The following is a 16,335-nucleotide window of genomic DNA, read 5'->3' as shown; positions in this document are numbered from 1 at the left end:
TTTAAGGAACTTCTATACTATTCTCCACAGTGGCTGTACCAATTTACATTCCCACCAACAGTGTAGGAGGGTTCCCTTTTCTCCACACCCTCTCCTGCATGTATTGTTTGTAGGCTTTTTGATGATGGCCATTCTCACTGGTGTGAGGTGATACCTCATTGTAGTTTTGATTTGCATTTCTCTAATAATTAGTGATGTTGAGCATCTTTTCATGTGCTTCTTGGTCATCTGTATGTCTTCTTTGGAGAAATGTCTATTTCAGTCTTCTGCCCATTTTTTGATTGTTTTTTTTTTTTGATATTGAGCCGCTTGAACTGTTTGTAAATTTTGGAGATTAATCCCTTGTCTTAGTTCATCTTCACAACACTAAGAGGTAAGTGCTATTGTTTCCATTTTGTAGATAAAAGAATTTAAATCTCTTAACTTAGTCATATAGCCCATATCTAGTAGAGGCAAATTTTTAACCCAGTGCTAATGATGTAAAAATAGCATATTTAACCCATTTTCTAGCTCAATCCTTATCTTCTCCTGTCTTCTAATGCAAACAATAAATTAAATAGTAATTTAACTAGAAAAAAATTACTACTGTATATTTAGAGAATAAGAAAAACCCTATGTTGAATGGACAGATTTATTTAGCAATGTAATAATAATTGCTAGGTGCTTACCAAAAGTTAACTATGGGCCAGACATTTTATACAGAGACATTGTATATAGATATTATCTCTCATCTACAACTCTGCAAAGAAGATATAATAGCCCTGTTTTATAGATGAGGAAACTAGAGCTCATGCCACTAAAATAAACTCCCCCAGTTCCCAGAGGTGGTAAATGGCAGATCACAGATCTTTTTCCTTTTACCTCTGAGGCAGTATTATACCAGGAAAATCCTTTGATATAGAGAAAGAGTGACTGGGACAAGCTATGGAAAAGACATAATAATCCAGAACTTTCTTTTCAAGTTCTGGAACTAGGAGGGTTTGGGGGCTTTGGGGGTTTTGTTTTTTAAAGAAGTTATTCAAAAACATCTCTCAAATGTTTGGGATTTGGGTAAGGAATGCTAAAATGTGCTAGTTCTCTTGAGAATGTTCTTCTCTGTGTATTAAAATCTCTGTGTAGTTTCAGGCAAAATATAGTCCATATGTTTCTAATTCACTTCCTCAAACTTATCTCCATGTTTTGCAAGGCCCATTTAAAGTCTATGACTTTTGGAGTTGCTCTGAGCTACTTGTCTTTAGAGCAGGAAGTTACATTTCCCATGAGGGCACTGGACTTGACCCTCAAAGGGAAGAGGATGAATTCCAAGCTCCAAGGTGCATGTGGTTTCCAATCCTGGCTGGGCTCTGCTTCCCCACCCCTCTCTTGGAAGCCTCAGTCCAGAAACACTTCATTCACTGCCCAGAATCATAATCTGTTTCATCTTCCTTTTCCTCCAATACTGTGTCCAAAATTTGGCATAGGATTGGAATCAAATATTTCTCTCCCTGAATTATTTTTAACTGCATTGAAATTTACTGCAAGGACAACAGAAATGCTTTTTTAAAAGATAAAGAATACATTAAAAATAAAACATTTTCCTTTTCTTCCCATTTCCTCCCGTTTGTTTTTTACACATATTCACAAATTCTTACAAAGCTGTAATCAAAGTGGAGACATGATTTTACATAATGAAAATTTCATTTAATCATAAATGTTTCGTAGTTGTTAGTCTTTTTTAAATTGATTTTTATTGAAGTATAGTTGATTTACAATGTTGTGTTAGTTTCTGCTGTACAGCAAAGTAAATATATACATATACATATATCCACTCTTTTTTAGATTCCATTCCCAATTAGATCATTACAGAGTATTGAGTAGAGTTCCCTATGCTATACAGTAGGTTCTTATTAGTTACCTATTTTATATATAGTAGTGTGTATATGTCAGTCCCAATCTCCCAGTTTATCCCTCCCCACCTCTTTCCTCTTTGGTAACCATAAGTTTGTTTTCTACATCTATGACTCTATTTCTGTTTTGTAAATAGGTTCATTTGTACCATTTTTTTCAGTTATTACTTAGTCTTAACTCTATTTTAATGTCTGCACAATATGCCATTAAGTTGATGTTCCGTAAGTTCAGAATTTTTAGATTCTTTCAAATAATTTTAAACATAAGTATAAAAAGTTAATACATTCAGAGTTCCAGAGTTCCATTTCAGTGCAGCAAATTAAACTCCTAACAGACTGACCATCCTTCAAACAACAACTGTAAACTCTGGAGAACATTTTTAAAAACAACTATCAGAAGGCTCCATAAAATTAACAAAAGCAGGCATATTTGGAGGAAAATCAAAACTTGAAAGAAGGTACTAGTACAGAATTTCCAGTTTTTATAGCTTTAGCCTCAGGTGAGACCTAAGTAGCAATACAGCATGAAGCAGCTAAAATCCCAAAGAAAATCCACCATCTTTCTAACCTGAAGAACTAGAGAACAGAGACTAGGTAAACACAGCTACTAGACAGTGAGAGCAAAACTCAGAAAAGAGAGGACCAGAAAAGGAGTGCTGCAAATTCTATGCAAAAACTCTTCCCTAGTGTCTGGCTAACTCATACACCATGCATGAGCAAATCACACATACAGCATCTTGCAGCTAGAACTGAACCAAGATCTGAGTTGTCACTAACCACAGCAAGAATTTGCAGTTTGAGTCTAACCAAGTTAATTTCCAGCTGAAACTAAAACATCTATACTCTTTCAGGGAATGTGATAGAATCCAGAGTCATCACAATGTAGCAATTGTAATATCCAGGATATAATTTAGAATTACTCAGCAAATGAAGAACCAAGAAAATGTGAATCATTCTCTAAGGACAATCAAACTCCAAGATGACCCAGATGTTGGAATTATACAAGGACTATAAAGCAGCTAATATAACCACGTAATGAGAAAAAAGAAAATATACTTGTAATGAATAAAAACATAGGAAATCTAAACAGATAAATGGAAAATATTTTTAAACCCAATGGAAACTCTAGAACTGAAAAATGTAATACCTGAATTTTTTTTAAAAGCCATTGGTTGGGTTTAATAGCAGAATGAAGTTGACAGAAAAGCATTGGTAAACTTGAAAAACAGAGGAATAGAAATGCTGAATCTAAAAAAATGGCCATGGCCTCAGAAAACTATGGGATAAGATCAAAAGATTTAACATACATGTAATTAGATTCTCAGAAGGAGAAGGTGGAAAAATATGGGATAGAAAAAATATGTGAAGAAATAATGACTGAAAACTTTCTAAATTTTGTTGAAAGACATAAATTTATAGATTCAAAATAGTCAGAAAAATCAAAGCAGAAGGGGAACAATGCCTAACAGATTATAGTTAAGTTGCTGGAAAATAAATATAAAAAGAGAAAATATTATATATATATATAAAGAGAAAATCTTTAAGGAAGCTGGAGAAAAACACATTATATACAAGGGACCAATGACTCAAATGATCATGAACTTCTTATCAGAAATCATAGTGGTCAGAAGACAGGGGAGCAGCAGCTTTAAAATGTTACAAGCAAAAAAACAATCAATCCATATTGTTATATCCAGGGACATAATTCTATACCCAACCTCTTCAAAAAGGAGACTAAAATGAAATTTTCAGTTAAAACTAAGACAGTTTGTTGCCAGAGCACTTGTATTACAAGAAATGATAAAGAAAATTCATCAAGCTTAAAGCAGATGATACCAGAGGAAAAATCAAATCTTCAGGAAGGAATTAAGGGCATCAGAAATAATAAATATCTGGATAAATATAAAAGCTGTTTTTTACTCTTAATTTTTTTAAATGCATATGATGGTCTAAGGAAAAACTATAATATTGTCTTGCAGGGTTTATAACATAGGTAAATAGACTATATATGACAACTATACCATAAAAGATGGCAGATTATGGGGAAGTAAATGAAATTATATCATCACAAGTATTCTACATTTTATGTGCTGTGGCACAGTATTAACTCTAATCAAACTTTGAAAAGTGAAAATTTTATATTGTAGTCCTTTAGAGTAACCACTAAAAATGTAATGCAAAGATGTATAGCTAAAGAGCCAATAGAGAAATTGAGGATTCTAAAATTAAAGTAATTCAAAAGAAAACGAGCAGAAAACAGAGGGAAAACCAGAAATCAAATATTGAAATGGTAGATCTAAATCCAGCCACATCAATAATTATATTAAAGTTAACGGGCTACTAATGTAAGATGTTACTAATAGGGGAAATTATGTATGTACTGATAGTTTGAGGGAACTCTCTGGATGGTGTTTGCAATTCTTCTGTAATTCTTAAACTGTTTTAAAATGTAAATTTTATTTTTAAAAATGTGATGGGACTAAACACTTCAACTAAATTATGAGAATGTATGTAAAAGCAAGACTAGACTATGTACTGCCTGCAACTCACACTTCAAACATAAAGACACATATAGGTTGAAAGTAGATGGATGTCCCATGCACATCCGTGGAGTAAATCACTATACCATGCATATAATAAGAATAAAAAGGCTAGAGTGGCTATATTAAATTAAAATTAAATATATTTTGAGGCAAAAAAGTGATACCAGAGATAAATAGGGGCATTTCAAAATAACAGTGTCAATTCATCAAAAATACATGTAATCATAAATAGGTAAATGCCTAATAAAAAGTTACAAAAGACATGAAAATGGACAGAATCAAAGAAATACATAGACAAATCAGGAATCATAATAGAAAAATTTAACTCCACTCTTTCACTAATTGATAGAGCTAATTGGGTGCTATGATGGAGGCCCCCAAATATCAGTAGCTTAAACAACAACAAAAAAAGCTATTTACATCTCTTCTTCTGTCTTGTTGCTCCACTATCCCCAGGGTATACCTTTATCCCCATGGCCCTTGATGGCTCATCACCACATCCTCACTCTCTGAGAGTCAGAAGAGGAAATGGGAAGGAGCATATCCCTTCAGTTTAAGAGTGCGGCCAGAAGAAGTTGCACACGTGTTTCTGCTCACATCTCCTTGGTCAGAATTTAGTCACATGGCCACCTTCAGCTGCAAAAGAAGATGGAAAATACAGTCTTTATCCCCTGTAGCCAAATGCCCAGCTATAAATCAGAAGTTCTGTTACTACAGGTGAAGAAAGAAGGGATACTAGGATGTGACTGGAAGTCTCAGACACACCCCATTTTCATGATGTCTTTACTTGTAGAAGGAAGGAGTTCTTTGAACTAGCAAAGCAATAGGTTGTCATGTCATGTGATCATAGGTCTTAAAGCCCAAGATACTTTAGGGGACCACCTGGTGCAACTCCCCCTCAAGGTTTAAAAGGCAGAAACACATTTTACAGGCCGTCTCAAAGCTCTTGGGAACCCATGGCTTACTTGCTTGTTCTTGCCTCCTTGGCACCTCAGACAGTACCTGACATATAACAGAGACTCAATAAAACTTGTTGACTAAGTGTACACATGTTTCTCAATTCTATTTCCTCATTGTTTGGGAATTTATGGGTCTGTTCCATAAAAAACATGAGTTACAAATCATGTGGGGCTCCATTTGACAAGGAATGTTAGGAATCTTCCGAAGCAACTTAAGGAAGAACTTTTACGAAAGAGGGCAGAGTGAAAGAAGCATCACCAGTCTTCCAGTCAGAGTGAACTTCATGTAAAAACCCTGAGCCATGTTGGCCCTCCTGCTTCACAGGTTTCTGTGCTGTGACTTCAGGCCCTCTCATCAAATTGTCTCCCCCTTGGCCTATGCAGAGGCCTGAAATTCCACCACTAATAATTCCTTCAGGTTAATTGAAGCCCACTGTAAATCAGTTATGTGAGAGGGCACTAAGACCCATCAGATCACTGTTAGTTAACACCACCTTCTAGAAGACAATTCCGTCAGACTGTAGCAAGCAGAGGCCTGAAAAACAGGAACAGTGAGAAGCCAATCTTTTTATTAATTGTGGGGAGGAGCCCAGGTCATAGGGAGCTGCCAAAAAGAGCAGACCAGAGCAAGGCGGAAGGTGGACAGAAACAGACCAGCCCAGCCAAGAGGCAGCCTAAGGACACTGGACACGAGGTGGGGGTGGGGTGGAGGGACAAGAGACCCAGGCTCACAGTTACAACCCCCCCTCACTTCCCAGATGGTAGCAGGTGCTAGAGAAATATTTGTTGAGGAGATCAGTGGCATGTGATATTTATCTAATTAATTTATTTAACAAACATTTATATCATGCTTACTATGTGCCAGGCACCATTCTGACATATTAACTTGAATTTAACCAGGGCAACAGCTTTGTCAAAAATTCGAGCTTGAGAGCCACCTCCACCATATTCTAGCTGTGTGACCTTGGGCCAGTGACTCATGCCTTCTGAGGCTCATTTCTATCACCTATCAAAGGGGTACCATAGTGATTGTACCTCAGAGTCATTGTGAAGAACTGTCTAGCTAAGAGCCACAAAAGCACTTTATAGACTGTGAAATGTTCTGCAAATCATGACTAATATTATAAGTAATCCTAGAACTGGCTCGAGAGCAAATGATAACAACCAAAAAAAATCATCCTCTTGGTAATCATGATTGCTATCATCTTTTACAAACCTTGTGGACTCTGAAATTGGATGACTTTGTGCAAGTCTGTGTTGCCAATCTATTAGCTGCATGACTTGAGGCAAGCTGCTTTATCTCTCAGTGATTCCGTGTTTTCCTCTATAAAACTAGGACAAACAATAGTCTGTAAGTCATAGAATTCCTGTGAAGAATTAAAAAAGATGATAAAAATAAAGCACCTGGGACAACAACCTGGAGTGAATGCACCATGAATGATACATACCTCTGCTCTTTTAAAACTCACAGCATTACAGAGTAGGTAGTATTACTGTTATTGTCCTTATTTTCCAGGGGAGAAAGTAGAGGGACAGAGAGGTTGAATCACTTGTCCAGTGCCACATACCTAGGGAGTGATAAAGCTGGGATTCCTAGACAGGTCTGTTAGACCTGGGCATTTTTGTGGTTGCCTAAGCAAATATTCTCACTGTCCCTAATGACACACCAGAAATGCTTAAGGGAACTCATGAGCAAAAGAAAAAGGATTTAAAAAGTGAAAAAAGAAAGAGAGGTGATAAGTATCTGGACTTTTCCTTACGTGCTAGGCTGTTACAAAAAGGAAACACAAACCTTTAAACACAAATGCTGGGGACTGGAGAGGCTTCCAGAAAAGATCTGCTCCCACCTCCTGCCTGTGTAGGCACAGCACAGCCTGATGGATTATGAACCAAACTCATCCCCTCTCTCTCCTGGGCCATGACCCAAACCTTGTTAGCTTGGTGTATAAATTTAATGCATTTTCCATCTTAACTAAGCATTTAACAAGCACCGTGGCCATAAGTTTTGTAGTCTGTGACAGCAAAACTAGCATGAATTCCTTTTCCCTTCACATTTTCATGGATAGAAGATTCATTTTTAGCATAAATCTTAGCAACTTCAGCATATGATTTTTTTTTTCGTATTAAGTAGAGAACTTTTACCCTTCCACTTAAAGGAGGCACTATAGCTTCATTTTGCCATATCCAAATTGCCAGCATCACTACTCTTGCACTTTGGGGCCACTGGTAAATAAAATAAGGGTGACTTGAACACAAGCATTATGATACTGTGATAGTAAATCTTATAACTGAGGTGGCTACTAAGTGATAATGGGCAGGATGCTCTGGACAAAGGGAGGATACACGTTCCAGGTGAGACAGAGCCAGGCAGCATGAGATTTCATCACACTACTCAGAATGGCATGCAATTTGAACTTATGAATTGTTTACTTCTGGAATTTTCCATTTAATATGTTTGGGCCATGGTTGACTATCAGAATCTGAAACCGCAGAAAGTGAAACTGCAGTTAAGGGGAGAACTACCGTATTGAAGATGATGGATCCACAAGATGGAAGGGTCCTGAGTCCCTGAACCACCCCTTAGAGAGGTATTGCCTACCCATCAGAATTGCCCAGCTGAAACTAAGCATAAGCAAAAAGAACTCACTTTGATAGTTGAACAATTATATAGTTTGGGTCTGTTTGTCCCAGCAGCTAGCCTGACTTACCACTGCAGGAAATAGGAGGAAGGAGAGCTTTCTAGCATCCCTGACTATTGACCACCCAACTTCTGCCTAAATCTTTCCAGTGGTAGGGAGTTCTTTTCTTCCTGAAGTATTCGTTCACTCTTCATTCAATCAATCAACTAATGTGTTTTTGTTTGGTTTGGTTTGGTTTTTATTGACGTATATAGTACAATATATATATATAAGTTTCAGGTGTACAACATAGTCACAATTTTTAAAGGTTGTACTCCATTTATAGTTATTTATAATGTATTGACTATATTACCTGTGCTGTACAATATATCCTTGTACCTTATTTATTTTATGCATAAGGGTTTGTACTTCTTAATCCCTTAACCCTATCTTGCCCCTTTCACCTTCCATATCCCCACTGGTAACCACTAGTTTGTTCTCTATATCTGTGAGTCTTTTTGTTTTATTCACTAGTTTTACTTTTTAGAGTCCACATTTAAGTGATATCTGACTTATTTCACTTAGCATAATTACTCTCCAGGTCCATCCATGTTGTTGCAAATGGCAAAATTTCATTCTTTTTTGTGGCTGAGTAGTATCCCATTATATATATATATATACACACACACCACATCTTCTTTATCTATTCATTTCTTGGTGGACATTTAGGTTGCTTCCATTAGCAATTGTAAATAATGCTGCTATGAACATTGGAGTGCATGTATCCTTTCGAATTAGTGTTTTTATTTTTTTCATATATATAACCAGTAGTGGGATTGCTGGGTCATATGGTAGTTCTAATTTTAGTTTTCTGAGGAACCTCCATACTGTTTTCCACAGTGGCTGCACCAATTTACGTTCCCACCAACAGTGTATGAAGGGTCCCTTTTCTCCACATCTTCTCCAACGTTTATTATTTGTGTTCGTTTTGATAATAGTCATTCTGACAGGTGTGAGGTGATATTTCATTGTGGTTTTAACTTGCATTTCTCTGATGATTAACAATGTTGAGCATTTTTTCATGTTCCTGTTGGCCATCTGTGTCTTCTTTGGTAAAATGTCTATTCAGATCTTCTCATTTTTTAATTGGTTTGATTTTTTTTTAATGTTGAGTTGGATGAGCTGTTTATATATTTTGAATATTAACCCCTTATCAGTCCTATCATTTGGTTGTCTTTTTGTTATGTCAGTGGTTCCCTTTTAAGTTTAATTAGATCCTATTTGTTTATTTTTGCTTTTATTTCCTTTGCTTTAGAGGACAAATCCAAAAAATATTGCTATGATTCATGTCAAAGAGTGTTCTGCCTATGTTCTCTTCTAGGAGTTTTATGGTTTCAGGCTTTACATTTAGGTCTTTAATCCATTTTGAGTTTATTTTTGTGTATGGTGTTAGAGAATGTTTTAAGTTCATTCTTTTACAAGTTTTCCCAACACCACTTATTGAAGACACTCTCTTATCTCCACTGTGTATTCTTGCCTCCTTTGTCATAAATTAATTGAACATCAGTGCATGGGTTTATTTATGGGCTATCTATCTTGTTGCATTGATCTATATTTCTATTTTGTGCCAGTACCATACTGTTTTGATTACTGTAGCTTTGTAGTATAGTCTGAAGTCAGGGTGCATGATTCCTCCAGCTATGTTCTTCTTTCTCAAGATTGTTTTGGCTATTCAGGGTCTTTTATGTTTCCATATAAATTTTAAAATTATTTGTCCTAGTTTTGTGAAAAATGCCATTGGTAATTTTGATAGGGATTGCATTGAATCTGTAGATTGCTTTGGTTAGAACTAATGTTTATTGAGTTCCTACTATGTGCCAGGCCACATGCTAGGCACTGGGGAAGCAAGGATGAATGAGGCACAAGATCTCTGCCCTCATGAAGCTTGTCATCCAGACTGGTAGACAGAAACTGAACAAGTGAGCAGGCAGTAGGTGCAATGTTTATTGACTTTGATAAGTAACTTGAGGGAAACAAGCAGATTGCTGGCACAGAATAACTGAGGGAGGATCAAGTGTAGTGGAGGAAGAGAGGGAGAGGAGTTCGTCGAAGTCTTGTCTGAGGAGGTGACTGAGACCAGATACAACAATTGGCAGATATCCATGATTGTTTAAAAAAAAAGAAAAGAAAAGAAAACTTGAGGTTTTTCTTGTTGTTGTTTTGCTTATTTTAATAGGAAGATAAGTCTCCTTTAGCTCCATGTCGGGCCCTAATTATAGTCTGGGGTCCCAGAAAAGTCTGTTTTTTCCGATTACCAATTGACAGCTTCTCCAATATTCAGTATTTGCAGACGGCTGTCACATCTCTCCTATCCCCTCAAATCCCTCCTCCCCCTGGACCCCTTCAAGCAGCCCCACAGGGTTTGGAGACCCAGATATGTGCTGCAGTTATTAAGAACAGCCAGTAGCAGCAAGGATTCAGGTAAACAAGGAGGTCACAGAGACCCCCACTGTAAAGGTTATGTGGACCCTCCCAGCATCTTGGGGATAACTGGTCCAACTCCCACAGCATTGCTTGTTCATTTCCCTACAGCTGCTGCTAACTGCTGGTTCCCATCAGGCATTAAATTCTCTGAGATTGGGAGGGAGCAGGCGGGGTTAGAGCCTTCAAAGGCTCCCGCTGGAAGCCTTCTCTCTCTCTTGAAAACACTTTATTTTTTCGATGTTAAAATCATGTCCCTCCCCCCTGGTTTGAATACCAAAACAAACCTAGCTGTCCCCAGTGCTGGGCCCAAACCACAGGCGTGTGGCTGGGGAGCCAAAGAGGCAGCAGGAGGAGCTGCTCAGAGTCTTGCTCCTCCAGATTCCTGCTGGGCTCCACTCAGGAGGCAGGGAGGCTGTGTTCTGCAAAGACCCAGCCTCCCCTTCTTCACAATTAAACAGGACAGCACCTCAAGGGCAACAAGTCTGCCCTGCCCCCGAGGTGGCTCACAGGAGGTAGAGGCCTGTGCAAGCTCCTGAGGCCTCTGAGTTAGCTGATACCTCCTTCCCTACCTGCCAGGAATGGTCCCCAGCAGCTCTGGGGGCTCCCAGAGAGTCAAAAGGCTGAGGCCTGAGATCCAGGCAGTGTCCACAACTGTTTTCTCTGCTTGGTTTGGAGATAAAAACAACTGCTGCTTCTTGCTTTCTCACAATTTCCACTGAGGTCACTTGGGGCAAGACTGAGTCAGGGCTTCCAGAAGGTCTGGCAATAGCGTGGAAGCAAACAGTGGTGCTATTAGCACAGGACACACTCTCCCCAGCCGCCTCCCCAGCAGGGGAATCAGAGCAGCATCATACAGCTTGCAAAACTGGCCTTCAGTGGCCTTCACACCACTTTGTCCGCTTCACTCAGCCTGACCTGTAGATATGGTTTCCCCTGACTCACATCACCTCTCTCCGCTATACCCCACCCCTGCCTTGCTTAGGGTTGCAGGTAGGACGAGGTGAGTGAGGGACCCAGGGTGCAAAATTGAAGGAGGCAAGCACTCTCCAGGTCATGCAAGTTCAGTGTTTTTTGCACTCTGGGTGTGTCATTCCCCCCATCCTACTGCAGGTCCTGCAGATGCTACCTAAACCTGGTCCCTGAGGATATAGTTTATTTCTCTGATCTCTCCCAAACTCCATCCATTAGAAAAAATCTATACATGGCTTCACACTCCTATGTAAAAGATCAAGTCCAGCTTGGAGAGCTCTTTCTGTTTGTTTGTTTTTTAGCCAGACAGTACTTTAATTTTTCTGTTGTTGTTGTTGCCAGTGCTTAAAATTCAGAAGAGTTCCAATGAAAAAAATCCTCGTTTCTAGCTTCTTTTGAAAACACAGAAGATATGGCCTCTCCGGCTGGAGTGGAGCCACAGCTGCCTCTTTAGGCCCACTGGACATGGCCTGTGCTCTCCAGCCCCCCAGAGCCCCACCTGTGCCAACTTACCATTCATATTACCTTCTTAGCCCCCATAGGCATTTGAGGTTGAACCTTCGATCTAAAGACAGATTATGTCCAGACATAAAGTAGCTTGTCTCTTATGGTGCAATTCTGGCAGCAGTGACTGACTAGGGTGGGAGACGGGGGCAGGAAGGAAACAGAGAAGATTTCCCAATGTCCTTGAACTCGGACCATGGAGGCAAGTCCCCATTCCACCAGCCAGGGTGCAGAAAAGACTAAAACTTGCAGTTTGGGGGAAGAAACATGTTACGTGACAGCATCAGAAGAGTTGTGGAGATAAAGGGATGAAACTTGAGTTGAAAACAGCACTGACCAAGGGTCAGGAGGCCTGCCTGGGTATCCCACATTTGCCCCTGACTTCTGTGTAATGTTGGACACAACCACTCCTGAAACTTCAGCTTCTCTTAATAAGGAGAGTCAGGCTGGATTATTTCTGAGATCCGTCCTAGCTCTAACTCTCTTGAATGTAATGCTTACTATTCTTCAGTGGAATTATTCTAGTAAAAGGGGATCTCAGCATTGTTTGGGCCAGCTTAAAAGAGCAGTTGAGAGGAGATCAGAAACCACATTTCATCGATAGCATGGAATTTTGCACGTTTTGCAGTGCTCTACTTATCCTTTCATAAGTACTCTGATTCTGCTGAGAATATACACTTAGAGGAGCTCAAACAGTAGCCTGACTCAACAGTCTCTTGCCTTAAAAACTGCTCGTCTGCTTGAAAATTCACTAGGTGTGAAATCTAGTTTGCTAAAGGCTGTGTCTCTACCTTGAAGATGCTGGAGGAGAAGAAAGCTCCCTGTCCGCCCTGTGGGGGGCAATCCAAGTGGAATTCAATGCAACAGGCACTAACAAATATCTAAGCAGCACTCTATACAGTGTAGACTCTGGGAGGATACCAGGAAATACATCCAGGAGTAAAGCCCACTCCTTGTCCTTGAGGAGATTGCAGTAGGGCAGAGAGGTCAACACAACAGCCACAGAATCCAAATGCACAGCAGAGTAAGATAAAAGTCAATCAGAGTTATAAAGTGCTAGGAGGAGTCAAAAACAGGAAGGGGTTACATAGGCCTACGGTGTGAACTTTAGACTATTAGTGAAGGATGAATAGATGAGGATGGGCAGGAAGGAACAGTGGCTTCAGTTACTCACTGATCTACCAAGGACGAAAGTTTCCTACTGCCTAACATTGCCTTAGGCACTGGGATGTAAGGGTTAACAAGACAGGAGGGAGTCCTGCTTTCAAGGAACTTACTTTCTAGTGAGGGACTTAGACAAGTATACAAATATATAAGCTAATTTCAGATATTGTTGAATGCTATGAAGAATATGAAATGAAATGATTACCATAGATGTTGATTGTAAGATGGACAGGGAAGACCTCTCTGAGGAGGCTCCAGTTGAGCTGTGTCATGGGATCATCTGGAGAAGAGCACCCCAAGTCATTTCCAAATGTTGCACATTGCCAGTATCCCTGGGGGACAAAAATGCCCCCGGATGAGAACTAATATAGACCCTACTATAGCTAACACCATAAGGTTACTGGGGCTGACTTGAGTCTTTCTTAACCCAAGAATCCTGCATACAAAATGGTTTTAGCCACCAAATTAGGGGCAGCATGAATTGGTCCCCAATAGAGAAAAGACAAATGCCCTCTTACAAAATGTTGTTTTACCTCCATATTCTGTGGCATACAGGCTTCTTCCGTAGCCTCCGGTTCTCTACTTGAGTAAAAGTAATGTGGGGTAAGGGGCAAAGAGTGATGGAACCTAGGGGGGATATTCCATTCCAGGGCTGTTAGCCCCCAGACAAAGGATAAGACAAAAGCTCCAATTTGCCCTTTTTAGTGCTAGGACAAGCCTCTTGCAGTCCTGGCTCAAGATAGACAAGTCAGCATCAGGAATTTATTTCAGTATCCCTGTTGTTTAAGGTACAGTTTTCATAGCTATGTTGATCTGTGTCTTTATTTTTGTTGTGCTTTTTAAAGACGACAAGAGGGAAAAATAAAGTATGATTTGATTCAACAGATATATAACAAGCCCCTACCTTGTCTTCACTACATCAGTTTTCTCATGGGCACAAGAAAAGGCACAGTGGGATAGAATCCCCAGGTGCATCTGAGGAACTGCACATCCTGGATATGGCTGGAGTGTGGGTTCCTGTGGGGCCCAAAATGGACCAGGCTGCTTCCTTTGCTTATGCTGGGGTCCAGGCGGGGGTCGACAGCCAGGTTGGCCCCAGGATGAGCGCGGCATGAACATCTCTGCTAAGAAGTGATTGAGATCATATTTTTCAGGCTGGAATCTCAGTAAATTAGCTCTTCAAAGGATTATTCCTAAAACGTTAGCCGAGTGGCTGACAGGGTCTTGGTGCTCTGGCCGGGTGTCAGGCCTGAGCCTCTGAGGTGGGAGAGCCAACTTCAGGACACTGGTCCACCAGAGACCTCCCGACCACACGTATTATCAAATGGTGAAAGATCTCACAGAGATCTCCATCTCAAGGCTAAGACCCAGCTCCACTCAACAACCAGCAAGCTACAGTGCTGGACACCCTATGCCAAAAAACTAGCAAGACAGGAACACGACCCCACTCATTAGCAGAGAGGCTGCCTAAAATCATGATAAGGTCACAGACACCCAAAAAAACACCATCGGACGCGGTCCTGCCCACCAGAAAGACAAGATCCAGTCTCATCCACCAGAACACAGGCACCAGTCCCCTCCACCAGGAAGGCTACACGACCCACTGAACCAAACTTAGCCACTGGGGGCAGACACCAAAAACAATGGGAACTACGAACCTGCAGCCTGTGAAAAGGAGACCCCAAACACAGTAAGTTAAGCAAAATGAGAAGACAGAGAAACACACAGCAGATGAAGGAGCAAGGTAAAAACCCAACAGACCAAACAAATGAAGAGGAAATAGGCAGCCTACCTGGAAAAGAATTCAGAGTAATGATAGTAAGGATGATCCTAAATCTTGGAACTAGAATGGAGAAAATACAAGAAACATTTAACAGGGATCTAGAAGAACTAAAGATTAAACAAACAATGATGAACAACACAATAAATGAAATTAAAAATTCTCTAGAAGGAATCAATAGCAGAATAACTGAAGCAGAAGAATGGATAAGTGACCTGGAAGATAAAATAGTGGAAATAACTACCACAGAGCAGAAAAAAGAATGAAAAGAATTGAGGACAGTCTAAGAGACTTATGGGACAAAATTAAACGCACCAACATTTGAATTATAAGGGTCCCAGAAGAAGAAGAGAAAAAGAAAGAGATTGAGAAAATATTTGAAGAGATTATAGTTGAAAACTTCCCTAATATGGGAAAGGAAATAGCCAATCAAGTCGGGAAGTGAAGAGAGTCCCATACAGGATAAATCCAAGGAGAAACACGCCAATATTAATAGTTTGATATTAATCAAACTATCAAAAATTAAATACAAAGAAAAAATATGAAAAGCAGCAAGGCAAAAGCAACCAATAACATACATGGGAATCCCCATAAGGCTAACAGCTGATCTTTCAGCAGAAACTCTGCAAGCCAGAAGGGAGTGACAGGACATATTTCAAGTGATGAAAGGGAAAAACCTACAACCAAGATTACTCTACCCAGCAAGGATCTCATTCAGACTTAATGAAGAAATTAAAACCTTTACAGACAAACAAAAGCTAAGAGAATTCAGCACCACCAAACCAGCATTACAACAAATGCTAAAGGAACTTCTTTAGGCAGGAAACACAAGAGAAGGAAAAGACCTACAATAACAAACCCAAAACAATTAAGAAAATGGTAATAGGAACATACATATCGATAATTACCTTAAATGTAAATGAATTAAATGCTCCAGCCAAAAGACATAGACTGGCTGAATGGATAAAAAACAAAACCAGTATATATGCTGTCTACAAGAGACCCACTTCTTCAGACCTAGGGACACATACAGACTGAAAGTGAGGGGATGGAAAAAGATATTCCATGCAAATGGAATTCAAAAGAAAGCTGGAGAAGCAATTCTCATATCAGACAAAACAGACTTTAAAATAAAGACTATTACAAGAGACAAAGAAGGACACTACATAATGATCAAGGGATCAATACAAGAAGAAGATATAACAATTGTAAATATTTATGCACCCAACATAGGAGCACCTCAGTACATAAGGCAAATGCTAACAGCCATGAAAGGGGAAATCGACAGTAACACAATCATAGCAGGGGACTTTAACACCCCACTTTCACCAATGGACAGATAATCCAAGATGAAAATAAATAAGGAAACACAAGCTTCAAATGGCACATTAAACAAAATGGACTTAATTGATATTTATAGGACATTCC

This window comes from Leucopleurus acutus (genome assembly GCF_964270905.1).
Source record: "Leucopleurus acutus genome assembly, chromosome: 3".
In the NCBI taxonomy this organism is placed as follows: Eukaryota; Metazoa; Chordata; class Mammalia; order Artiodactyla; family Delphinidae; genus Leucopleurus; species Leucopleurus acutus.
The sequence above is the reverse complement of the archived record's forward strand: the minus strand, read 5'-3'. Positions refer to the sequence as shown.